The sequence below is a fragment of the Canis aureus genome, chromosome X (genome assembly GCF_053574225.1).
Source record: "Canis aureus isolate CA01 chromosome X, VMU_Caureus_v.1.0, whole genome shotgun sequence".
In the NCBI taxonomy this organism is placed as follows: domain Eukaryota; kingdom Metazoa; phylum Chordata; class Mammalia; order Carnivora; family Canidae; genus Canis; species Canis aureus.
This window is the reverse complement of record NC_135649.1, coordinates 34,141,008-34,168,729: the sequence shown is the minus strand read 5'-3', so window position 1 is coordinate 34,168,729 and position 27,722 is coordinate 34,141,008. Positions and strand designations below refer to the sequence as shown.

General features: G+C 38.2%; 1 long non-coding RNA gene across 4 annotated transcripts in view; it reads right to left on the bottom strand.

Moving 5' to 3' along the window:
• LOC144307833 (uncharacterized) overlaps positions 1-24,060 on the bottom strand; it is a 130,568-nt gene extending 106,508 nt beyond the window's left edge. The window contains exons 1-2 of one of the 4 annotated variants that reach the window (XR_013374535.1): positions 23,999-24,060; positions 7,469-7,583 (exon numbers count right to left, since the gene is read on the bottom strand). This is a non-coding gene — a long non-coding RNA (uncharacterized LOC144307833). Of the gene's footprint in view, positions 1-7,468; positions 7,584-8,050; positions 8,304-23,998 lie in introns of those variants that run through there. The other 3 variants (XR_013374536.1, XR_013374533.1, XR_013374534.1) reach the window with 3 other exon arrangements.
• Between the last annotated feature and the right edge of the window lie 3,662 nt (positions 24,061-27,722).

The following is a 27,722-nucleotide window of genomic DNA, read 5'->3' as shown; positions in this document are numbered from 1 at the left end:
GTATTCTGTGAACTTTCTCTTTGGCTTGAACCTCTAAACTAGGTCAGCTCAGAGTCTGAGCATTTAATTTCTTCTCTCCCAGCAACTAACATAACTTATAAGCCTTGTATTTAAAAAAGATTTAGCCAAATGTCAACCACATCCCTAGTCTATAAAGATAAGAGCTATATTTAGCTAGTTCTAATTAAAAATAGCTAAGATGCTCCTTGGTATGGGAGGAGGGGGGAATATGTTCAGTTCATGTCTCATTTCAAAAACTTTGACATTTGGGCTGCTTCACTGCTGTTTATACTTTGAATTAATATTGTTCCATTTAGTTTGAAATACAGCAAGCATCTAAATTGTATTATTGATCTTTGTAAAACACATCGTGTTCACCAGTCCCACAGGCAGTAAATTCTGGGCATTCAAAAGGAGTTTTGTGACTTTCCTTGTTAAAGTTATCCCAACCAGAGACTTGGATCCTAGATGAATTGTCCCCTGAAAGTCATGCAGATGGCTCCTGGTCATTATGGATATCGGATGGTCAGTTTGGTATGCAATCATTGCCACTTGACAAACACTACAAAGCAAAAATTCAGTATCTGAAGCAGAGACCCTATGCCCAGTTCTTTATGGAGCACAAACAGCACAGAGATTTGCATGTTTAAAAACCAGTATTAGTGCACCAATTTGTTCTTCTATTTCTTTTAAATATTTCCCCATGATTAAGAAAAATACTGTCCATGAAAAGGAACTCAGTTTTGAAGAGGTGAAGGGATTAGGTTGTCATCTGGCCTCCTTGGGATGAATGTTCAGACCCCAGGAAGGAGATTCTCAAGGAGACCTGACACTTCCAAATCTAGAAACCAGGTTCCAGTGGCTGGAGGTGTGTGGGGCATGGGGAGGAATAACAAGTGAGCCTCCAACTCAACTCACACCATAACCTTATCACCAAACCTCATGGCTGACAGAATGCCATCAAGAGCCAGCGGCTACATTCAGGGCTTCTAAGGGTGCAAACATGTATGTATGTGTGCATGTGCACACATGTCAGTGCACATCTGTGTGTGTGTGTGTGTGTGTGTGTGTGTGTGTGAGAGAGAGAGAGAGAGAGAGAGAGAGAGAGAATATAGGAATACGGGTTGTATATGTGTGTGTAGATGAAGCCCTATGGTCCAGGTTGTGTGTGTATATATAGGACAAGGGAAAATTTCAGAGGCCCTAGATATCATCCTCTTTGGCCTTTTTCTGTCTCGCAAATGTCCTTTCTATTTTTCTTAGAGTATTAGCCATATTCTTGACGTTAACACCAGGTATGCGGAGGTACCAAGGAAGAGTAAGTGAAATCAAATGTGACTTGTCTGACAAGAAGTCCAATGTGCATATCACCTTATGATAGCGGTTGACATTTCCTGTTCTGCTTCAGTATGCCTTTGGAATTATCAAAAGTCGCCAAGAACATGGAACAGTAAGGTAGGAAACTAGGCCTTCAAGAATCTGCTCTCATTTGGGTTGTCTCCAATGTCTAATTGGTGTCGGTAATCTCGAATGTCTTTCCCTTATGTTTCTTGACACATCTCACCTCCCCAAATTCCTTGTTCATAGACCAGGAGCCTCTTAAAGACAGGAATTATGTCTTATTCATCTCTCGATTCCTACTACTGGCATAGTACCCGGCATGAAAGTCAGACTCAATGTTTACTGAATGGTGCCAATTTTTTTCTGTTCCCAGATCAGGTTTCCCTTGCTCTTCCAAAACGAGATTGACCCTTTAATTTAGCTTTATATCCTCAAATTCATCCATGGTAGGACTCAGCACACAAAAACTAAACTGATTAACTTAAAAGTGTGTTTCAAAGCATTGCCTTTGCCTCACATGTTGAAGATGTCATTTCCCATTGCCCTCCTTGAAAGTCTATAGTTAAATACACATCATGCCTGAATTAATTCAGTTAATGCTTGCAGAGGGCATGCTATGTGCTCATCATGGTGTAGGTTCTGTGGGACAATATAAAAATATGAGATATTGTCTCTGTCCTTTGGAAATTGGCCCTCCACAACAGGAAAAATCTAACCAAATTACTCTGGTACAAGGCTACATGTGGTAAGTGCTACATGACCATCAACAAGGTGCCAGTATAGAGAAAGATGAGAGTGCTTCCTTTTTGTATCATCAGTAGAAGCCTCCTGAAGAAGGGGACATCCAAGCTGGACCTTACATGGTAAGTGGGATTTATATAGGCAAAGAGAAAGGTTTTAGAGCATTAAAGCACAAGTGACAAGGTGTTTATGGTCACTGAATTAGGAATTTCTAAGGACCCCCAACCCAGGGCTTTCCTACATATGTTAATAGGTAAAAAAAATCTTGTGACTATAATGTGAACAATTTGTTAGCTTCTGGAATACAGTGCCAAATGCTGTGATTTACAAATCAGACAGGGACAGATTAAGCTGTTTCCTAGGATGGTATAAATCTCTTAACTGAGCTGGCCAAAAAATGGGTTGTTTCTGGGTATGCCTTTCCCTTTGAATAAAATGTGTCAGTACCTGCTTCTTAGACAGCTGCATTTTAGAGATGGGAAGGAATGAGAGAGAGCAAAAGTCAGTTTTCAGCAGTTTCTTAACAATGGCGTATTTCTACCAAGATTCTAAGTTCACACACACAATTCCACAAGAAATTTGAATAGAAAGCCTTCTCATCATGAACAGAATTTTGTTTACCCATTGCCAAGTATCTACCCAAAACTAATAAAAAAAAAAAACATTCGGCAAAAAAGCTGCCTACTTGGTATGAAATGTTTGGAAATATGCAGAAATACCTGGATTGTGGGCCAAAGTTCTGTTTTCCCCAGCATAAAACAGAGAAATCAACACCGTGTAGACACAGCCTTCCTCTACTTATTGGAATGCCAAATCATGGATCAGGCTCCCAATCAAAACACCAGGCATGTCTGCTTGAGTCTCTAATGCCTCCCTGATTTTGAAGAGAAAATGTGTGCTACAGTATGGATAGATTGGATGTTTTATAGTAGTGATTCACCTAATTTGCCCTCAATTTGGTACTAGTCATCCTGTTATAACGATTTAAAGGCACCATACCCTCTTAACTGATCCACTTAAAGGGGATTCATATCTTGTCAGAAAATTTGATACCAAGTGCACAATGGTCCTAACTCTTCATTAGCATTCTTTATATAGTGTAGTTAATGCTAAAAATATTTAAAGAAGATTAAGAATAGAACAAAGAAGTGAGGTGCAACTGTGACTATGACAGGGTTTGAATATTAATGATGCTTTTTTTTTTTCCCATTCCTGTTCTTATATCGAACCATCCCCTGTGCTTTTTGATTCAAGATCTTACTTAACTTACACTGCAACGGTGAATAGCAGCCTTTGGTGATCTGTGATATGACACATATATAAAGGTACAATTAATCTTTAGTCTAATATCTGTCTGAGGGATAAGGTGCTAAACCACAGTCTTATGACTCCCCCACTGCCTAAGGGATCAAGTCCAATCTCAGCCTGACATATAAGGCTCTCCACAGGCTGGTCCCAATCAGCTATTTCAAAGTCCTATCTCCTGACTCCTTTACACAAATCCTCCACTACTGCCACTTCCATCTCTTCACTGCCCACTGAAGAAGCAATGATTAGTCTTCCCTATGCATATTAACTGATGCTGGGCTCCTCATATGAATTCTCACACTTTCCACCTTGTACCCATTCCTCAAGCCTGAGCATGGATTTCCCTTCTAACAAGCTTTTGGCAGCCAAGCCAAGCCATAATGAGATCCCCCTCTCCAAATTACACCACTCTTATAACACACAGTCCTAGTTAAGTAATATTTATATCTCCAATTATAAACCTCTTAATGGACGGGGGCAAAGTTGTGCTTGTTTCTCAGCCTCCTACAGCTCTTAAAAATGTTGCCTAGAGCTGGACTAAATAAATGGCTTATAAGTTAATGAAGAGATTGATGGGTGTGAATAGTAACACGAAAATACCTACACGTAAACCCATCATTCCTGATTTGTTTTCTTTTTGTTAAATACCCCCATGTTTTTTGTCCTCTACAATATAAATATTCTTTGCTAACAACAACAACAAATGCATCAACACAAAGACTTGCAACAAAGCTCCAAACATTCAAGATGACTAGATCTCTGTTCTGCGATTTCTACTTAATGAATCCAATTGATTTCAAAGGATATTGTATTGATCAATGCTTGGAGAACTTGAGAAACAGCCTTTATGTTAATAATAATAAAGTTCTGAGTGTAGGAAATCAGCAGAGTCTCTGTGGTATTTCAGATGCTAAAGGAAAGCAAAGCAATGAGGAAATGAAGAGACTTGTTTCAATAATGGTTCAGTAAAAGTATATAAACTCAACAAGAACTATAAGCTCTCAGTGGACAGGCCTCTAAAATGTGTCAATGACATACATTCTATATGCAGACCATCATCTATAACCCAATTTTGCCTCTCACAGAATAAGAGAAATTTCACCGAGGCAATAGCTGAAGTGTTTATATTTATGAAAAGGAATCTCCTCTCTTCCTTAAATCCCAGTCTTATAGAATTTGTCTCCCTTAGCTGGCCTTGTCCCACCTCCTATCCTCAACTCTTACCCTCCTCATGCTCAGGGGAACATGGGCACATATGCTTGCAGGATACCCAGCCCTCCTTGTCTCTTTGCCCAACTCTGTTTCAGATTAACTAGTGAGTGCCTAAATATGACTATTTGTCCTAACTAGATTCAAAGTTCTCTAAGGGCAGGAACTCTGCACACAACCAAGAAGAGTACTGAGTATATAGCAATCAGTGTTTAGCACCAAAAGAAATGTACGAATCTCAAGCACAGTTTCTGCCTGATGTCCTTCAGCTTCAGGAAAGGTGACATAACCATGTGGCCCCAGACCTCATCTCAGTTCCCTCAGGCAGTTCTTTGTGTAGCGATGACAACCTACATTCTTCTATCTTCCTTTACAATACACTCTGACCCAGCCAAACAGGACTGTGTCCCGCAATACACACCACATTCACTCCCCCTCATGTGACTTTCTACATGCCATTCCCTTCTCCAGGAATACAGGCATAGCAGATACCATGGGTTTGCTTCAAGACCACAATAAAATGAGTCAGATGACTTCTTGGTTTCTCTGTGCATATAAATACTATGTCTCCACTATATGGTGCTTTAAGTTAAGTGCAATAGCATTATGTCTAAACAAATGATATATGTAACTTAATTTAAAAATGCTTCATCACTAAAAACTGCTAAACATCATTTTAACTTTCAGGGAGTCATAATATTTTTGCTGGATTGGGGAGGGTCTTGCCATGATATTGATGGCCACTGACTGATCTGGACGGTGGTTGGGGAAGGTTTGGGTCCCCGTGGCAATTTCTTAAAATAAAACCACAACAAAATTTACCACATTGATGGATTCTTTCCCTCATGAAGAATTTCTTTGTAACAAGCAAGGCTATTTTACCTATGGTAGAACTTCTTTCAGAATTGGAGTCAATCCTCTCAAACCCCTGAAACTCTGCTGCAGCATTACCAAGTTTATATAATATTCACAACCTTTGGTTTTCCTTTCAACAATCTTCACAGCATCTTCTCCAGAAGTAGATTCCATCTCAAGAAGCCACTTCCCTTGCTCATCCATAAGAAGCAGCAACTCCTTATTCCTTAAAGTTTGACCATGAAATTGCAGCAATTCAAATATAATGAAAATGTTTAAAATATTTCAAGAATTAATAAAATGTGACAGACATAATGTGGACAAATGCTATTGAAAAAATAGAACTGGCACCTGTGTGGCTCAGTAGTTGAGTTTCTGCCTTTCATTCAGGTTGTGATCCCCAGGTTCCAGGGATTGAGCCCTGCATCAGGATCCCCACAGGGAACCTGCTTCTCCCTCTGCCTATGTCTCTAACTCTCTGTGTCTCTCAAGAACAAATTAGCAAAATATTTAAAAACAAACAAAAAGAATGTGCAACAGAATGAGGTATGCCCGTGGAGTACTCCTCCCTGTTCTCTCCTAGGCAAATCCTATCTAGCCCCACCTCAGTTTCCTCTGTGAAGCAGCCAATGATTCTCTTTCTTCCAACTACCTACTCAATTTATCATCTACCAAAGACTTTGTTACTTGATTTTGTCTACACCTGAATATCTTTGCATTGTTCTCTATTGGTTCCATGCAGAGGGCACAGAATATTAGCATCTGATCAAATCACATATTTCATCCTAAAAATATTTAATTGATATGAGGAAGCCAGTGAACAAAGTCCAAAATCCTGAATATAACATTCAAATTCCTGCTTTAGCCAATCTCGCCAGATTCTGGCAAAATTCTATGTCTCCTCAGTCACCTCAGGCTGCCATTATGAAATACTGTAAACTGGGGCACTTAAACAACAGAACTTTAATTTCCTTACAGTTCTGGATGCTAAAAGTTCAAGATCAAGGTACCAGTATAGTCAGTTTCTGGTGAGAGCTTTCTTTCTTCCTAGTTTATAGATGGCTGCCTTCTTGCTGCACATTCAGATTGGGATAAAGGGGTGTTGTTCAAGATCTTTGCTATCTCTTATTATAAGAGCCCTAATCCTAATGTTTCCATCCTCATGAACTCATCTAAATCTAATTATCTCCTAAGGCCCCACGTCCAGACAGTAACAAATTGGGACTTAGTGCTTCAATGTATGAATGTAGAGGGGAAAGAATTCGGTCCACAGTGAGTGCCCCCTAAAGCACATAAAATGACCCCATTAAAAGGGTAAATATGTAGACTCAATTTGTAGGTTTTAGATTCCACCATTTATTAGCTGTGTAGATTTGGACAAATAGCCTATTTTGGATCTTAATTTCCTTATCTATAAAATCGAGTTAATAATTTACTCACTTTACAGGATTACACTTAGGAATAAATAATTTTCATAAAACATACACTGACCAAGTGTTACCCAGGACACCAACACAAAGTAAAGTGCACAACAAATGGGCACACTGCATCTGGCTACTCTTCCCAGAATGTCTTCTCTCCAGGTCTGCTTATCTATTACTTACTATCAAGAGTCTTCAAGGCCCAACTCCAGATACTACCACTGTGTCTTTCACAAACCTCCTCAGATCCCTTGAGTCAGAATTATGGTCTCCATTTTATTCTAATGTACTGTGTTTATATCTTTATTGCTTCACTTATTGTAGGCAGACTTAGTCTACCAGAATGTTATTTAAATACAAAAACATTCAACAGTACACTAAAGGCTTGGAGGAACATGCATTATCTTGCTGATAGAAGGTAATCCATGTAATGAACCTCACTGGGCTGAGTCAGGCTTTACCATAGTTATGACTCTGATGGTACTACCTTTCTATAGCAGTGATATTCTGAAAGAATGAATCTTAAAGCCTTTGCTTCAATTTTTCTCATCATAAAAATGAGGTGACATCACCAGTTTACAAATACTACTTACTAATGAACTTGTTTCTTATGAAACCTTCATGGAATTTGATTATGAATCCCAGTCTTGCCACTTACTAGCTGCATGATCCTGGGAAGGTCTTTTCTTTGCTTCTCAGTTATCTCCCCTGAAAATAGGAATAGTAAGAAATTGAGAAATTGTTTTAAGGATTAAAATAGATGTATGTAGAAGCACCTGGCGGCTCAATGTTGAGCATCTGCCTTTGGCTCAGGTGGTGATCCTGGGGTCCTAGGATCAACTCCTGCATCAGGCTCCCTGTAGGGATCCTGCTTCTCCCTCTGTCTCTCTCTGTCTCTCATGAATAAATAAATAAAATCTTTAAAAATAAATAATAAAAATTAAAAAGATGCATGTAAAATATCTAAGGCACACTAGAACTCAGTTGGAAGTCAATAAAGAATAACTACTCTCTTTCTTCCCCTCTACTACCTGGGTAAGGATGTACTTTCCTGGCTATACTTTCATTCCTGCCTATGTTGACCTTGGGAACTCATGCTTCTCTAAGGTAACTGTTCACTTCCTTGACTCTCCTTTCTTTTTACATCTTTATTGCTTTCCTGAGGAATTGCTTACCTCCATCTCTCTTCCTGGGATATCCTCTTCCCAATTCCATCTAACACTCAGAATTAAACCTGCAACTGAGGAAATACTTGAGCCCACTGGTTTACCATCTAGAGGGATGGCATAGCAAGCATTTCTTCACACACTATTGAAGCTTTAGTGGGAAAGACTATGTTTCTGGGACCCATGGTTAAAACATGGAATGGATTTTCCCACAGAGGCATAGCTTTGCATGGTCATTAGCATGTATGGTATTAATATAGCATGATCCTTTAGATTCTGCATTGCATAGGCTTTTATGGGCTGTCCTGGGAACCTAATTACCATGGATACCATTGTTTTCTGTGGGAAAAATGCGTTCCACATTCCAAGGAGCTGACTCACAAACACAATACAGGAATGCAAGCCACACACAAGTCACAAACTTTCTGTGCTTTTCTTTCTTTTTTAAAAATATTTTGTTTTTATTTATTCATGACAGACACACACACACACACAGAGAAAGAGAGAGAGAGGCAGAGACACAGGCAGAGGGAGAAGCAGGCTCCATGCAGGGAGCCCAGCATGGGACTCAATCTTGTGTCCCCAGGATCACACCCAGGACCAAAGGTGGCGCTAAACCACTGTGCCACTGGGGCTGCCCTGTGCTTCTGCTGCTGCTTCTCTAAGCTACCCAAGGTCAAGCTTAGAGCTAGGTAATCTGAACGGCTAACTACTTACAAAAACTGGGTAATTACAAAAGTCATTTACAGATATCTGTCCTAGATACTCATCTCTGTCCCTAGAGGGCCCACATTCATACCACTACCAGAACACTTCTGACAATACATTACCACTACCTACTCACCTATTTGCTTATTTATCTCTTCCACTTAAAGATGGGAACTTTTATTTTTGTGTCTCTAGCATGTAGGATAGTATCTGATCCTCAGTAGTCAAAGAGAATTTAATATGAGACTAAAAAGCCAAGAGCAACTGACTTCTGGGGAAGACAGCACAGCAGGAGGACCCTAAACCCACCTACTCCCAGGAATACAACTAGATAACATTCATATCAATGCAAATAACCCAGAAAAATTACATGAAGGCTAGCAAAACAAGAGAAGAAGCCACACTGAAGAGGGTAGGAAGGACAGAGGTGTGGTAGGGAGCTAACTTCCACAAGTCTGGCTACCAGAGAGAAGGAGCCATGAGTGCACAGAGGGATGAGAAACAGGCTATCATACCAGGAAGCCTGTACAAGGAAGATGAAAACTATAGCATTTGGCTTTGAAAATCAGGAGGGTCCAAATTTCCTAAGTTCTTACAACCAGCAGGACTTGAGCCTGGAACTTTAAAAATCCCTGGCTCAGATCTGGTAGAGGCCAGAGGGCCATAGGAAGCTGAGTCTATACCCTTATAAGAGACAGTACAACAAACAACCCAGTGAGACACATCCCAGAAGCAGCATTTTGTAAATGACTCAGGCATATGGGAGGGAGAGTTAGTTACTAATCTCAGAGTTCCCTAAGGGACTTCTCTCAGAACAGAGGAGGAAGTAGGCACCATTTCCCTCCCATGCCACCCAGCATAAACAAATGGTCACATGCAGGAACAAGTTAGTTGTCAGCATTTACCACCTAACTTGCTTACACTGGGCTCCACCCCATCCAATCAGGCCTGCCTCAGTCTTGGCCCTGTGGCTCCCCTCTCCAAAACCACTGGTGCAAACCTTGCCAACATTGTCATTTCCCATCTCCTGTGGAGGACACATGTAACCTTGTTAAAACTGCATCCATGCAGGCTTTGTGCAAAGTTTCTGGCTGGTCTAGTCACCACAGCAGTGGTGCATCCCTGTAGGAGAAAATGGGCACCACCTTGTTACAAGCACACACTCCACCCATTACTTTCAAGAGCAAGAGACATAGCTGACTTTACTAACACATGAAAATAAACATAGAGAATTAGGGAAAATGAGGATACAGGGGAGTACGGTTCAAATGAAAGAATAGGACAAAATTCCATTAACAAACCTAAGTGAAATGGAGATACGTGATGTGCCTAATTGAGTACTTAAAGTAATGATCAATAACGTACTCACTGGTCTTGAGAAATGAGGGGAGGCCATCACTGCAAGCCTTAATACAGAGTTAAAAAAGAACCAAAGATGAAGAACACAGAAATTCACATTAAAAATACACCTCCTGGAATAAAAGCAGACTAGACAAAGCAGAGAAACAAATTAATGATCTAGAAGACAAACTAATGCAAAATAATCACAGTGAGCAAGTGAGAGACAAAAGAATTATGCAAATGAGAATAGACTTATTCTCCATCAAATGGGACCTCAGTGACTCCATCAAATGCAATCACACTTGCATAATAGGGAATCCCGAAGAGAGAGAGAAATGGGAGCAGAAAATTTTTTCCAAGAAAACCTGAAAACCTCCCAAATCTGGGGAAGGAAACATGCTGATCAAAGAGGCAGAGAGATCCCTGAACCAGTTCAACCAAAAGTGGTCTACAAGACATAGAGTAACTGAAATGGTTTAAAAAAAAAAGTGAGATTTTAAAAGCAGAAAGAGAAAGACAGAGGCATGTCTGGCTGGCTCAATTGGTGAAGCATGTGACTCTTAATCTCAGGGTCATGAGTTCAAGTCCCACATTGGGTATGGAGCCTGAAAGTAAGAGAGGAAGAAAGAAAGAGAGGGAGAGAGGGAGGGAGGGAGGATGGAAATAAGACAAAAGACAGTTACATATAAGGGAAACCCCATAAGGTTTTCATTGGATCTTTCAACAGAAACTTTGCAAGCCAGAAGAGAGTAGCATGATATATTCAAAGTGCTGAGTGGGAAATATCTGCAGCCAAGAATACTCTATTCAGTAAGGCTATCATTCAGAATAGAAGGAGAGATAAAGAGTTTTTAAGACAAACAAAAACTAAAAGACTTCATGACCATTAAACCACCTCTACAAGAAATATTAAAGGGAACACCTTAAGTGGAAAGGAAAGATCATAAGTGAGAGTATAAAAAGTAGAAAACACAAAAGCAGTAAAAATAACTATATCTAAAAATCAGTCCACAACAACATAAAAGGGAAGTTAAAAAGGATCCACAAAATAAAAGGAAGTTAAAATATGACATAATATTCCTAAAACATGTGAGGTGAAGTAAAGAATTCATTCAAAATAAGTGAGCATCAACTTAATACAGATTGCTCTATGTAGAAGATGTTATATGCAAACCTAATGGTAACCACAAATCAAAAGCCAGAAATAGATATGCAAAAAATAAGAAGAGAATCGACGTATATCACTAAAGAAAGCCAGTAAGCAATGAGAGCAAGAGAAGAAAGGATCAGAGAATAATTACAGAAACAACAAAACAAGTAAGAAATTGGCAATAAAAACATATCCATCAAAAATTACTTTGAATATAAAGGGACTCAATGCTCTAACCAAAAGACATAGGGTGACAAGACGGATAAAAGAATAAGACTCCTCTATATGTTCCCTAAAAGAGACTTATTTAAAATCTACAGTCACGTCCAGATTGAAACTGAAGAGACAGAGAAGCATTTATTGTGCAAATGGATGTCAAAAGAAAGGCAGGGTACCAATACTTATATCAGACAAAAGAAACAAGATTTTGAAATAAAGACTATAACAAGAGACAAAGAAGTACCCTATCCAATAATAAAAGGGACAATCCAACAAGGATATAACAATTGTAAATTGTAAATATTTATGCACCCAAATATTTATGTATTTGGAGCACCTGAATACATAAAAGATAAAGGAAATAATTGATAGTTAATATGATACTAGTAGGGAACATTAACAGCCCACATACATAAATAGACAAATAATCCAAACAGAAAATCAACAAGGAAACAGTGGCTTCGAATGACATGATGAACCAGATGGACTTAACAGATATATTCCAAACATCCCATCTTAAAACAGCAGAATGCACAGCTTTCAAGGGCATATGGAACATTCTCCAGACTAGATCATGTTAGGCCACAAAACAAGTATCAACAAATTCAAAAGGATCAAAGTCATACCATGCATATTTTCTGACCACAACATTATGAAACTAGAAATCAACTGCAAGTAAAAATCTGGAAAGAGCACATATACGTGGAGGCTGAATAATATGCTACTAAACAATGAATGGGTGAACCAAGAAATCAAAGAAGAAATAATAAAAAGTACATGGAAACAAATGAAAAGGAAAACACAGCAGTCCAAAACCTGTGGGATGTAGCAAAAAGTAGTTCTAAGAGGTTAGTATGTACTAGCACAGGTCGACCTCAAGAAGCAAGAAAAATCTCAAATGAGCAACATAACCTTACACCTAAAGGAACTAGGAAAAGAAGAACAAAGAAAACCCAAAACAATCAGAAGGAAGGACACAATAAAGATCAGAGCAGAGGGGCACCTGGGTGGCTCAGTGGTTGAGCATCTGCCTTTGGCTCAGGTCATGATCCTGGGGTCCTGGGATCCAGTCCCACATCCAGCACCCTGCAGGGAGTCTGCTTCTCCCTCTGCCTATGTCTCTGCCTCTCTCTCTGTGTCTCTTATGAATAAATAAGTAAAATCTTAAAAAAAAATCAGAGCAGAAATAAATGATACAGAAAATTTAAAAAACAATAGAACAGATCAATGAACCCAGGAGCTGGTTCTTTGAAAAGATAAAAATTGATAAACCTCTAGCCAGACTCATTTAAAAAATAGATAGAGGACTAAAACAAAATCACAAATAGAAGAGGATAAATAACAACCAACACCACAGAAATACAAAGGATTATAAGAGATTATGAAAAATTAGATGTCAACCAACTGGACAACCTAGAAGAAATAGATAAATTACTAGAAACATAAACCCTTCTAAAGCTGAAGCAGGAAGAAATAGAAAATTTGAGCAGACTGATGGCCAGCAATGAAAGTAAATCAGTAATCAAACAACTCCCAAAAAAATTCCAGGACCAGATGGCTCCACGGGTGAATTCTACCAAACATTTAAGGAAGAAATAATACCAATTCCAAAAAAATAGAAGAGGAAAGAAAGATTCCAAACTCATTCTATCAGGTCAGCATTATCCTGATATCAAATCAGATGAAGACACTACAACAAAAGAGAACTACATAGGGAGACTGGCTAGCTGTCTTAATCTCAGGGTGGTGAGTTTGAGCCCCATGTTGAACATATAGTTTACTTTTTAAAAAAAAGGAAAAAAAAAGAGGAGAACTATAGGCCGATATCTCTGATGAACACAGATGCAAAAATCCTCAACAAAATACAAACTGAGTCCAACAATACATTTTTAAAAAATCATTCACTGGGGCACCTTGGTGGTGCAGTTGGTTAAACTGATTTCTTGGTTTTGGATGAGGTCATGATCTCAGCGTTGTGAGATTGATCCCTGCTCTGCACTCAGCGCAGAGTCTGCTTCAGATTCCCTCTCCCTCTGCCCCTCCTGCTCATGTGCTCTCTAAAATAAGTAAATCTTAAAAAAACAATTCATCAGGATCAAATTCATCAGGATTTATTCTCAGAATGCAAGAGTGATTCAATATTCAGAAGTCAATCAACATAACACATCACATCAATAAGAGAAAGAATAAAAACTACATAATTATTTCAATAGATGTAGAAAAAGTATTTGACAAAGTACAACTACCATTCATGGTAAAAAAAACCCTCAACAAAGTAGGATTAGATGGAACATACCTCAACATAATAAATACCTTATATGAAAACCCACAGTGAACATCATACTCAATGGGGAAAAATTGAGAGCCTTTCTCCTAAGTTCGGGAACAAGACAGGGATGTCCGCTCTCTCCACTTTTTTGCAACATGGTATTGGAAGTGCTAGCCACAGCATTCAGACAACAGAAAGAAATAAAAGGCACCCAAATCAGTAAGATAGAAGTAAAACTTTCACTATTTGCATATGACATAATACTATATCTAGAAAACCCAAAAGACATATTAGAGCTGATACATGAATTCAGGAAGGTGGCAGGATACAAAATCAATTTACAGAAGTGTGTTGCATTTCTATACACAAATAATGAAGCAGCACAAAGAGATACTAAGAAAACTGTCCCATTTATAAATACATCAAAAATAATAAGGTAACTAAGAATAAACTTAACCCAAGAATTCAAAGACCTATACTCTAAAAACTATAAAATGCTGGTGAAGGGAATTCAAGACAACATAAAGAAATGGAAAGACATGTCATGCTCATGGATTGGAAGAACAAATTTTTTAAAGTTTCATATTACTCAAAGCAATCAACAGATTTAATGGAATCCCTACCAAAATACCAACATTTTTCACAGAACTAGAACAAATCCTAAAATTTGTATGGGATCACAAAAGATCTTGAATAGCCAAAGCAATCTTGAAAAAGGACAAAACTGGAGATATCACAATTCCAGACTTCAGGTTATATGTCAAAGCTGTATCAAATAATACAGTATGGTACTAGCACTAAAATATACACATCGATCAATGGAACAGAATAGATTGCCCAAAAATAAACCCATGATTATATGGTCAATTAAGCTTCAAAAATGGAGGCTAGAATATATAATGGAAAAAGGTCTCTTCAACAAATGGCGAGGGGAAAACTGGATAGCTACAGGCAAAGGAATGAAACTGGACCAAATTGTTCCACTACATACAACAACTCAAAGTGGATTAAAGACCTAAACAAGAGACCTGAAACCATCAAAATCCTGAAGAGAGCACAGGCAGTGATGTCTTTGACCTCAGCTCTTACAAAATTTTTTGAGAAATGTTTCCTGAGGTAAGGGAAAAAGCAAAAATAAACCACCAGGACTACATCAAAATAAAAAACTTCTACACAATGAAAAAACAATCAAGAAAACTTAAAAGCAAAAAAAAAAAAAGAAAAGAAAACTTAAAGGCAAACAGCTGTATGAGAGAAAATATTTGCAAATGATCTATCTGAAAATGGGTCAATATCCAAAACATATAAAAAATGTATACAACACTCCAAACCCCCCAAATAATCCAATTTAAATTTAAAATGGGCAGGCCACATGAACAGACAGACATTTCTCCAATGAACACATCCAGATGACCAACAGACACATGAAAAGACCAATAGACACATGAAACGATGCAAAGATGCTCAACATCACTCATCATCAGAGAAATTCAAATCAAAACTATAAGTAATGTATCACCTAACACCTGTCAGAATGGCTAAAATAAAAAACATAAGAAACAACAAGTGTTGGCGATGATGTGGAGGAAAAAGAACGCTCATGAAGTGTTGGTAGGAATGCAAACTAGGGAAGCCACTGTGGAAAATAGTATGAAGTCTCTTCAAAAAGTTAAAAATAGAACTATCCTATGATCCAGTAATTGCACTACTAGGTATGTATTAAAAAAACCACAAAAACACGAATTCGAAGGGATACATGCACCTCTATATTGATTGCAGCATTATTTACAATAGACAAACTATGGAAGCAGCCCAAGTGTCCATCAATAAATGAATTGATAAAGATGTGATATATATACATACATACATACACACACAGTAGAATATTATTCAGCCACAAAAAGAATGATGTCTTGGTATTTGCAACAACATGGATAGAGCTGGAGAGTACAATCCAAGTAAAAGAAGTCAGAGAAAGACAAGTACCATATGATTTCACTCAAGTGGAATTTGGGCAGCGGTGGGGGAACAAGAAAATAAAGAGAGTAAGAGACAAACCAAGAAACAGGCTCTTAACTATAAAAGGCAAACTGATGGTTACCAGATGGGAGGTTGTGGGGCAGGGGATAGGCGAAACAGGTAATTGAGATTAAAGAGTCCACTTATCAGATGAGCACTGAGTAATGTATAGAATTACTAAATCACTATATTGTATACCTGAAACTAATATAACCATTGTGTGTTCACTATACTGGAATTAAAATTTAAAACTTAATTGAAAAAAAAAGCCAAGAGCTATGGGGGCAATGGAATACACACAAGTAGTTATTTTCATGGACCAGAGTGGTGGGTCTGGGAGAAGGGCACATGTCTAGGCTGTAAAGAAAGAGCTAGAGATCCTAGCATAGTTAGCACACAGTGTACCATGGCTTAGATGTTCAATATTTCACAGATTCTGAATGATGAAGCACTCATTTTTTTTTAATTTTTTTTTATTTATTTATGATAGTCACAGAGAGAAAGAGAGGCAGAGACACAGGCAGAGGGAGAAGCAGGCTCCATGCACCGGGAGCCCGATGTGGGATTCGATCCCGGGTCTCCAGGATCGCGCCCTGGGCCAAAGGCAGGCGCCAAACCGCTGCGCCACCCAGGGATCCTGAAGCACTCATTATTAACAGAAAAATTAAAGAATCAGATAATTGTATGATGTCAGAACTGCTAGGGAGCTAGAAGATAATCTTTACCTTTTCATTTTCCAGAGATGGACATTGAGACCCAATGAGGAGTTAGGACTTGCCATTCACCCAAACCAAACATCCGAGAGCCATCTCTCCACCATATGACAGCACTCTATTGGCTGAACAGTCAGCCAGGAAAGATAACCACTGCATGCAAAACCACTACTCCTAAGACTCTTCTACCTATCTTCTAGGGTCAGCCCTACTTAATTATCAAGGCCAGCTCAAGTTATAAAACCTAAAAAAAGAATACAATCTCTCTGATATAGTAAGAGCCCTCAAAATCCATACAGCTCAAACTCTTCTCATACAATAAAAATACTCCCAACAAATGTCAACTACCCCCCCCACCCAATCCCACCCCACCCACACAATTGTATTAATGCTAAATTACATTGCCCTGGGTTTCTGGCAGAAGTAGCATATATTCATATTAAGAATATTCAATAAATATTCTATGTTTATGTACATAATATTTAACATTCAATTTTTGAAAGCATGAACGTGTCTTCAAGTAAATGGCACTAAGGCTGTTTGAATAACAAAAAGGGTCAGAAAATACAATGATGTACAGGGGTTCTAGGGGAAATTTTTAGTAGAAAAAATGATCCCTCCCATTGCTCATTTTTTTTCCATCAAAAGAGTATTTGAAGATTTCAATGGAGATTTTCTAGCCAGAATTGTCAAAGAGTACCTTGCAGAGATCATTCAATGCAGATATCAGTTCGCCTTTCCATACCTGTCTTTGTACATATTTTATGAGTACTAAGTGGTGGAGTAAAAACAGCACTGAACTAGGAATCAAGAGACCTAGCTTCTAGTCCTCAATCTGCCTCAGACGGGCTGAGCTGTGCTGGGAAAGTCACCTTCTATGAAAATCAGTTTCCATATCTGTAAAATGAGCAGATAAAAATAGAGTTCCCTTGGAGCCCTGCTTTAATATTTTTATGTGTGTTTTGGACACAATTTCATTTGCCAAAAAGAATGCTGGTGCTGAAAAACTGTTCACAAATTATTGAAGTGAAATCTTCATGAATTTGTTCCTGTTTGATAATGTATAACTCTTAATTGGCAAATTTGGCAGGAGGATCTAAAAATGCAGCAGGTTAAAATGGGGACTGTTCTCATTAATTGTCAAACTTAGAAAGTTACTTTCTGAAAGTAAAAGAAAGTAATGGATAAAGCAGACTACCTAGAGAAATTCTTTCCATCCTAAGAAATGGTTTGCAAATATGCTGCTGCTGAGTGTCTAATGTCAACTCAGTCTCTATGCCGACCAAACTAGTGACAAGCCATGTCATAACAAGTGGAGATAGAATAGTGTTTGCATGGATTCTAGGAAGAGTCATCATGTGAGACTATGTCAGTGTGCTCTGTCCAGGAGAATCAGTGCTCCGATTCTAAAAACAAGTACCACTTCTCTGAAGAGCACTATTTCAGGAGTGGAGAAGGACAATCAGTCACACCACCATAGATAGCTTGATGGAAATGTCCCCAGAGAACACCACATTACCTTTGTTCTAACTCTATATTCTCAAAGTAATATTCTGATATACCATTTGATCTTCAGAATGAACTTTCCAAACAGAAGTGTGTGCCCTGTGCAAAAGATTGATATCAGGTACACTGCCAGATACAATCTTTATCATAAATTGAGAGATATTTGGATTTCTTTGGAATATCTTATTTGTTAGATTTTGATTTGTGTGAGCAAACTGATCTAATGAGATTTTGTTCTGAAAAAAACTAAGATACAAAACCAGTATCCTGAGTTACCTTACCAAGAAGGGCATTCACCCAATGCGTCCTAGGCTGAAATGGTCAGTACTCTCATTCCTTCCCTTAACAGAAACTTCAGTATAGCAGACTGTTTATCCGTGGGGTCTCCCACTAATGACACAAAGAACATTTTCCAATCTAGACTCTTTAGCCCCATTATCTTTACTCTTTCAGGGCCATTCATCCAGTCAACTAGCCTGACAGAAGGTTCAAAGTCAATGAAGCTTTAATAAGCACTATATGAAAGGCAACAGCTACAGGGGAAGCTAGATGAAAATAGGGTACCTACATCACTGAAAACCTACAAAGACATACAGTTGGAAATAAAATAGATCTGTGACATTACTTTACACTCCCCCAAACTGCACTTGACATGCATGGCATAACTCCTGCCTATATCTTTGACCTCATTTCCCAAGATCCTCCCTCAACACTCCCTACCCTCCAGTCATATACTATCTTCACAGTTCCCTATATACATCCATACTTTGACATATGTAATTTCTTCTACCTGGACAATCCTTCTCACTCTGAATTTTCTGATTCAGCTTGAAGGGGAGCTACACTACCCCAATCTTTGATATAAGGACTATTTTGAGCCACTGACTTTTTTTTATTGTAGAAATAGCTTTACATGTTTGTTTATTCATGCTGTTGTGATCTATTGTTGCTTCTACAACTCATTTCTCTTAACTAACTTTTGGGAAGACTGAATTTTTTTTCCTTTTTAAATTTATATGTTTTTAATTGAAGTATAGTTGACACAATATTAATTTCAGGTGTACAACACCATGAGCTTACAATTACATACATTATGAGAGCCTCACCATAAGTGTAGTACCACATGCCACCATACAAAGTTATAATATTATTGACTATATTCCCCATAATTTTTACCCATGAGACTTCATTTTTTCATTATTTTATAAATTGAAGTTTACACTTCTTAATCTTGACCTCTTGACCTGGTTTGCTCATCCCTCATTCTGGAAACCATCCGTTTGTTCTCTAGATTTGTGAATCTATTCCTGTTTTGTTCTTTGTTTAGTTTCTTAGATTCTATATGGAAGTGAAATCACATGACATTCATATTCTCAGTCTGACTTATTTCACTTAGCATAATACCCTCTAGGCTCACCCACGCTTTCATAAATAGCAAGATCTCATTCTTTTTAATGGCTGAGGGATTGTGTGTGTGTGTGTGTGTGTGTGTGTGTGTGTGTATCCCCATTTCTTTATTCATTCACCTATTGATAGATACTTAGGTTGCTTCCTTATCTTTACTATAAACAATGCTGGAATAAACATAGGAGTGCACATATCTTTCCAAATTTGTGTCTTCATTTTCTTTGGGTAAATACCCAGAAATGGAATGACTAGATCATGAAGTATTCCTATTTTCAATTTTTTGAGGAACCACCATACTGTTTTCCATAGTGCCTGTATCAATTTAGATTCCCACCAACAGTACACGAGGGTCCCCTTCCTCCTCATCCTCCCCAGTACTTATTATTTCTTGTCTCTTTGATACTAGCGATTCTCACTGGTGCAAGGGGATATCTCATTGTAAAAAGTACAATTTGCATTTCCTTCAGCTGGTTATTTTTAGGATATAGCAGACACAAACAAAGCTCTGAAAACCTAGTAGATATAAGGAAAATATCCATCTGTAAGGATGTCTCCCTCTCTGTACAAGGAGGAGGAGAATGAGTAAATCTCTAGAAACTCTTATCAATAGGAAGCACAGGAACTTAAATTTACAGAACAACTTAATCCTGTTTAGGGGGCTTTGCCTGATAACCTCCCATAACTGGCCCCCTCAACTACAACATCTTATTTTCTTTTCTGGTGGAGATACTATTTAAGGTGATATCATTGGCCATTTGGGGGAGTTAAATCAGTTTTTCCAGGTCTCTTCCTCATATGTGGGAGATATACATGTTATTCAACTTCCATTTGTTCTTCTCCTATTAATCTGTCTTTTATTATAGGAGGGTATCAGCCAAGAACCTAGAAGGGTAAAAGGAAAATTATTTTTCCTACCCTACAAACTCAAGCCTTATCTTCTTTTGAAAGCCTTGAATGACAATTTGTTAAGTATCTTCCTATATGTCTTCATAGAATCCTATGTACATGCCTGTCAAAGCTCGTAAGTTCGTGAATTGCTGGTTCTATGCACTCTATTCCCTTTTATGCCATCAGCTCCTTGAGAGAGAATGTGACATCTTTATTCATTTGTGTATTTCAAGTTTCCTGATAAAGGGTAAGCACTTATTAATATAGGTTTGTTGAATAAACGATCAAATGCTTATGCAAGAAAGTGTAGAGCACAGCACAATGGGGAAGATCCAACCACTGGGAGTCATGGCTGTGAATTACAAAAAATTGCTCCACTTGGTCCCATGTTAAACCTTCCAGTGTGGTTTCTCCATGTCTCAAGCTTCTCCATATCTCTCAAGCTTCCTTTCCAGCAGCTCCAACATAAGCCACCAAACATTGGAGATTTTGTTTTGTTTTGTTTTTTTAATTTTTTTATTTATTTATGATAGTCACAGAGAGAGAGAGAGAGAGAGAGAGAGAGAGGCAGAGACACAGGCAGAGGGAGAAGCAGGCTCCATGCACTGGGAGCCCGATGTGGGATTCGATCCTGGGTCTCCAGGATCGCGCCCTGGGCCAAAGGCAGGCGCCAAACCGCTGCGCCACCCAGGGATCCCCTGGAGATTTTGTTTTTAATTGCTGGTCACTTTTTAAATGAAACTCAAAAAAAATCATTCTACTGAATTCAGATTGAGCTCAATAACAGAGGCTAAGTTAAAAGAAAGAAGACAAAACCAAGGCCAGAATGGCCTAGATAAGGGTCATAATGCCTTTCCATTCCTCCGAGAACTCTTTGCGAATTAGATCCCACATTTATCTTTCCTTCTGGGTATTTGAAATAATGTCAGACTAAGTAATAAACATCAAATGAGCTGAAAAATATCTAGTTAAGAGGACGTTTCTGACACAGCCAAAGAAAGGCTATTCAAAACTCCCCACATAAATGTGGCTTTCAAACATTTAGAGACCTAAGGCAATGTTGTACTTTCTCGGGAGAATAGAGAACAATTCTTTCCTTGTTCCTCCTCCAATTTTTCAACTAATACCTACTCCTCCTCTCAGTGATGTGGCACTTCAGCTTATCTTTCACAAAACAGGTGGCAAGAATGAAAGAAAAAAAGTCCATCAGGAGTAGCCACAAAGTTAGTGCTTCAAATGGTCATTTTTGAGCTACCTTCTCTCAGGTAGCTTATGACAAAGTTGAAAGTTAGATCTCCTTTTGCGAGCATGATTCCTCTTCCCTCTAACTTACTACTCTCCCTTTGCTCTCTCCTTCCCTCCTCCACTCTTCTCCCTCATAGTTGCTTCTAGAGTTATTATTTCCCCATGCCCTTACATATTCTGTAATTTGGCCACATTTAGAATTATTGAAGTGCCTCTGTTGCCATTTTTAATTTTAACATATATTGATTTCAGTTTGGTGTCCTTACTTCCATGAAACAATAGGTAAATTCTTGTTTCTACACTTCAAAGACAGATGTTTTGGCTATGGTGTACAATATCATTATTTACTTGATATTTCATCTTTTTTCCCTTACAGCACAATGTTGAGAGTAAATTAAAATGACTGATGGATGAATACCCTGCATCCACTCATAGCCCTAATGGGAATTTTCTATACAAAGCAGTAAGAGCATGTAATGTTTGAAAGTCTTTCTGCATTAGAGAGCAATGCAGGATACATTCTTGAATTGAGTACTAGAGAGGAATCAGGAGATTGTAAATCAGGTGAAGTCACTGAACACAGTTCAAAGTGAAATCAAGCCTCCCTCAGATATCTGGCTGGGTTTGTGTGCCCCCAGGCACAATTTTGTAAGATTGGCTTTATTTGGCTATAAAATAGGATATTGGTTTATTTGGCTATCGCAGATTTGACTTCTTCCTTAAGGCTTTTTGTTTTGTTTTGTTTTGTTTTGAAGTAATATCTACACACAACATGGGGCTTGAACTCATGACCCTAATATAAAGAGCTCTGTGCTCCTCTGACCAAGCCAGTCAAACATCTCCATAGATCTGTCTTCTTAATAACAACTCACTTTACCTTTTTATTCATCTAATTGTGCCCTATTGTGATTTTTCCAAATAAAAGATGAAAAAAAGTATCCCAATCCTTTTGATAGAAATATTTATCATTGTCATTTAATAAGTTGACTTCTCAACATTTTTTGGGACTTTGCTGGTATAAATTTTATTTCCCAGAGCTATATCAACCTGGGATGAACATCACTAAAGTTAACCCATGGAACTAAAACCACACAGAAACAGGAACCCCTAAATCTTCAATCAGTGTCACCGTTATTCATGTTATACTATACAGGCACCTAAGCCTAGGATTCCATATAGAACATAATCTATTTTTCTGACTTTATTTTCTGTACCTTCCATCTGTTCTACTACATTTCAGCTACTCTAATTTCTATGCATCTGCTTCTGCCTCAACCCCATTCCATCTTCTATACTCATTGTGCCTAGGGAACGCAAGGCCCAATGCAAATATCAACTGTTAAATAAAGCCTTATCCTAACAGCTTAGATAGAACTGTTATCTTCTTGATGTGGTCATGTTAGTTGATTTATATCTCTACTACAACATAAAGTACATTATACTATTTATGTCTCTATCTTCCTTACTTGATTGTGAATGCCTCAGAGACAAAGGACCATGTCTCCAATCTTGATTCCCAACCACCAGAGGTTTTTTTTTATTTTAAAGATAGATAGATAGATTGATTAATTGATTGAATGATGAATGAGAAACACACAGAGGCTGAGACATAGGCAGAGGGAGAAGCAGGATCCCTGCGGGGAGCCTGATGTAGGACTCCTCGATCCCTGGACCCTGGGATCATGACCTGAGCAGAAGGCAGATGCTCTATCACTGAGCCACCCAGGTGGCTCTCAACCACTAGAGTTAATCACATCCTCCTTTGTACTACCATGGCCCTCTACTTTCATACATAGTGTAAGATATCAAAATCACTTCTTTGCAATTTTGTCTCCTTGATTATGAGCGCATTTAGATCAAGGATTATATTTTGGTCATCTCCAGCAATGAGGACATGAACAGAAACATAGCAAGTGGCAATAAATATTTGCAAAAATGAAGTAGAACACAAACCTTACTGTCATATGCACCATTTTCTAACCATGTGAGTCACCATCAAGTGGGATAGATGGATCATTCTGAACTTAAAGGTGACTACAGTGTGAACATTCTCATAAAATGTTAAAAGGGTTAAAAACTACAAGCAGATATAAAGCCCTACTATTATCCATACAAGAAAAAGTAATGGAAAATCAACATAATTCAACAGGTATTTACTGAACACCTCCTACAAGCCAGGATCTTTAAGTGCTGGTGACACAATAGAGGACAAGACATATTCCTTTTATTCAGATAGCTTACATTTTAGGAGAAGAAAAAGATAATTAAAAAATACTTTTTAAAAATATAGACTCTGTTGAGAGGTAGTTAAGTACCATGAAAAATAATAAAACAGGATATAATTGTGATACTTTCAATAAATCAAGGAGAAAATACATTTGTTTTGATTATTGGACAGTTAGGACCGTAAGTGTTTTCTGTAAGTATACTTTATAAGTTTTGGATTCTGCAGGTTATTTAGCACCTATGGAAATACAAATTGATTTCCTTACCATTATCAATGGGTGACATAATCCACACAACCACAGATGCTCATCTCAGTATTATCAACCTTTGGGGGAAAAAAAAAGAAAGAACAATGAGAAAGAAAAAGACGGAAAGAAGCAAAATGATAAAAGGGAATTCAATGCTCTACATCTGCATTTATCCACATATGAATTTTCCCTTGACATCCTCATAATGGGACTACGAGATAGGGTGAGTTCACCCTTATTATAAAATACCCTGGACACACTAGGACCTAACTCCAGATGGATCTAATACTGGCTTCTACAGAAGAGAGAACTATTAGAGCAAGATTCCAGGAGTATCATCCTTCTCCATGGACACTTCTCAACGCTACAGTTGTCTCCCATTCCCTCCCTTATCACAACCCATCTCCCTTTAGGCAGTGGAAATTATGTTTCTTTGAAACTCTCACTTCTTAAGAAGTGATGCACATCTGCTTTAAAGCAGATGCCAAAGTGCTCAACATTGTTTTTCTGTGGTATTTCTGGAAAACAAAACAGTGCTGCTTTATCTTTTAATAAAGAAATTTGGCACTGTTGTTATAGGCTTAGCCATAGTCTTCAAATCTTTAAAAAGACATCAGTAGACTAAATCATTCAGCAAAGAATGTGTGTATGTGTTTTGAGTAGGCCATAGTCAAATGATCATGCTGATTCTTTCTACATATTCTGGCTGATATTAAAACCAGACTTCCCTATCTTAAGAAAAAAAAGACATTCAAAACACACAGAAAAGTAGGAGACAATCTGGTTACCTGAATATATTTTTCTTTGAAAATCACTGTGCATTTCCAAATAACAGGGTAATCATAATTATTTTAATTGCTTAAAAATGTTTAATAACATTTTCACCACATATTTACTCATGTTCTTGCAAAGTATTCATTACCCAAAATGAAAAACAGGGTCCTATTTCCATGTCAGTTCTCTTTAAAATGGAAAACTGGGATGACCTCTATTACCCTTTTTAAAATTCATATTCTCATTTGCACTTCACTGACTTGGGGCTAAGCCATCAGGAATGGAATCAGCATGAAATTGTTAATAAGTATTCTGTAATTATTCATTTGTTCAAACATTTCTCCTACCTTTCTTGTATTCACTTAGAAACAAATTTAACACGAGTGCCAAACATTCACTTCAGAAAAGAGGACACTAATCAGCAGAGTAAAAGAAAATTTAAAACATATGTAATTAAGCCACCCCAAAATAAACATTTTTAACATTTTGGTATCTGGTTCCTCAGCACTTACATATAGAGAAGTATAGATAGATATATTAAGATACACAGATGTATATTAAAAATGGAAGTGGTTCTACATCATTGTTTTTTAGTAGTGGCATCATGTATGCATATCACACAGTCTATTTAAACTACTTTCACATTAATAGATACTGAAATTGTTTAGATATTTTTGGTATCATATTCAACCCTGCTATGATGATTCTTATAGCTAAATTGTAGCAACCATTTGTTTTCCAAAGAAAAATGCTATAAGGGTCAAAAGGAATGAAAATATTTAAGACTTTAAAAACATATTGTCAAAATGCATTCCATGAACATTGCCTCATTTATACACAACTGCCATGAAAAATAATTTAAGGATGGTGTAAATACCAATACAGCTACCCAGTTCCTCTGCTGTTTCACCAATACTTGGAATTATCATTCTTCTTGTTTTGACAGGCAAAAATGTATCATCCATCTCTTACATAGGAGAGTCTTTGTAAATTACTGAATCAACAAACATTTGTTACATCCACTTTTTATCAGGTATTGCGTTCAACTATGAAGGTCACAAAACCAAGACACCAGCATTGCCTCTAGAGAACTTAGAATTGAGTCAAGGATGTGGATGTGTATACCAATGGTAAAGACTAGAAAATACTACTCAAAGATCTGTAACAGAAGTAAAAATGAAGTACATGGCAGAGCTGCACCAAGGAAGTCATTTTCCTGAATCTATCCCAGCAAACAAAGGCATTTCCACTTTTCATAACCCAATGGATCCCATATACAAAGCCAGGTATTTAAATAAGAAAGAACTGAAAAAGTACACAGACCTGAGAAGAAAGAAACTATTTAGTTAGATATACTGGCAATGGATTACAAGGGCTGTATAGAATAAGAAATGGATCTGTGTTCCTTACAGAGAAAGCTAATCAACTTCAAGCCACATGTTCTACACTTACACCACAGAGAAGAGGGAAAGTGACAGAGTTTCTAGGAAAAGGCTTCCTGGTGGATCAACTCTGATCTAATACTTAATCACCATTTACCATTTCAGCATACAGAGGAACAAAGGTATTTAGTGCCAACCATAATAGTGTTTGTAAGCCTTACCATATTCTTTCTTGCTCCCTACCTTACTGATGAGTGAGAACAGTGTTGATGTAGGAAATGCTTGGGGGTTCAGAACTGATGGCCAAGAAAGAAGTACTGTGATGTCACCGGTGCAAAATGGTGGTTTTATTAAAGCACAGAGGCAGGACCCGTGGGCAGAAATAGCTGCAGTGAGGTTGTGCCGGGGTGACTGTCTATATACTTTCAGATTGGGAGGGGTGGGTTAGGGAGAGCGTTAAGTCTCTAAGGAATTTTGGAAGCAAGGCTCCCAGGTCCTGGAGGGGGCCAGCTATTGTTAGGAAAGGTCATTTATTACTGTCCAGTAAAACCCTAGTCATGAGACCCTTCAGATGTATCTCGGTGGGCCATATGTTCAGGGAATGACTGCCAACACATATCTTGGGGGGTAGAGATAAAGGAAGATTCCAAAGCAATTTTTATTTTTATTTTCAAAATTTTTAAAAGAATTTTTTTTTTTATTTATTTATGATAGTCACAGAGAGAGAGAGAGAGAGGCACAGAGACATAGGCAGAGGGAGAAGCAGGCTCCATGCACCGGGAGCCCGACGTGGGATTCGATCCCGGATCTCCAGGATCGCGCCCTGGGCCAAAGGCAGGCGCCAAACCGCTGCGCCACCCAGGGATCCCTATTTTCAAAATTTTTAATGTATTTATGATAGTCACACAGAGAGAGAGAGAGAGGCAGAGACACAGGCAGAGGGAGAAGCAGGCTCCATGCACCGGGAGCCCGACGTGGGACTCCATCCCGGGTCTCCAGGATCGCTCCCTGGGCCAAAGGCAGGCACCAAACCGCTGTGCCACCCAGGGATCCCAAAAGCAATTTTTATATGTTAAAGTAGACTCACAGGATCCTCGGGGGGATGGCGGGATAATGTTAAGCTAAGATTCCCTTTTGCCCTTAGCGAAGTATTAACATCGAGGCAGCCGAGTTGCTAGAGGAAGGTCACTCTGCCTGTTTCGAGGACTTGCCAGTAGACTGTAAGGAGTAAGTAAATTTCATTTTTCCTTTGCCTTTGTTTCCCATGAGTATCATTTATTGATCAGTAAATGATTAGTACTTTTCAGTATCATTTAACAACCATTACCTTCATTTAATCCTCCACTTTTCCCCAAACATTTCTGCCATGTTCACAGATTAGGAATATTAAATTCAGAGAGGTTAAGACATCTTGCTGCAGAGGCTAAAACGCCAAGCTTTTCGCATTTACTAGGGACAGAAACTATCTGCACTCCATTTTTACTATCTCTTTGGAACAATTTCTAGTTACATGAAGCAGCCTAAAGATTCTAACTTGGAAAGCCAAGGTCTTAGTAGCCAAACTGTGGACGGAGCCTCAGTGTCCA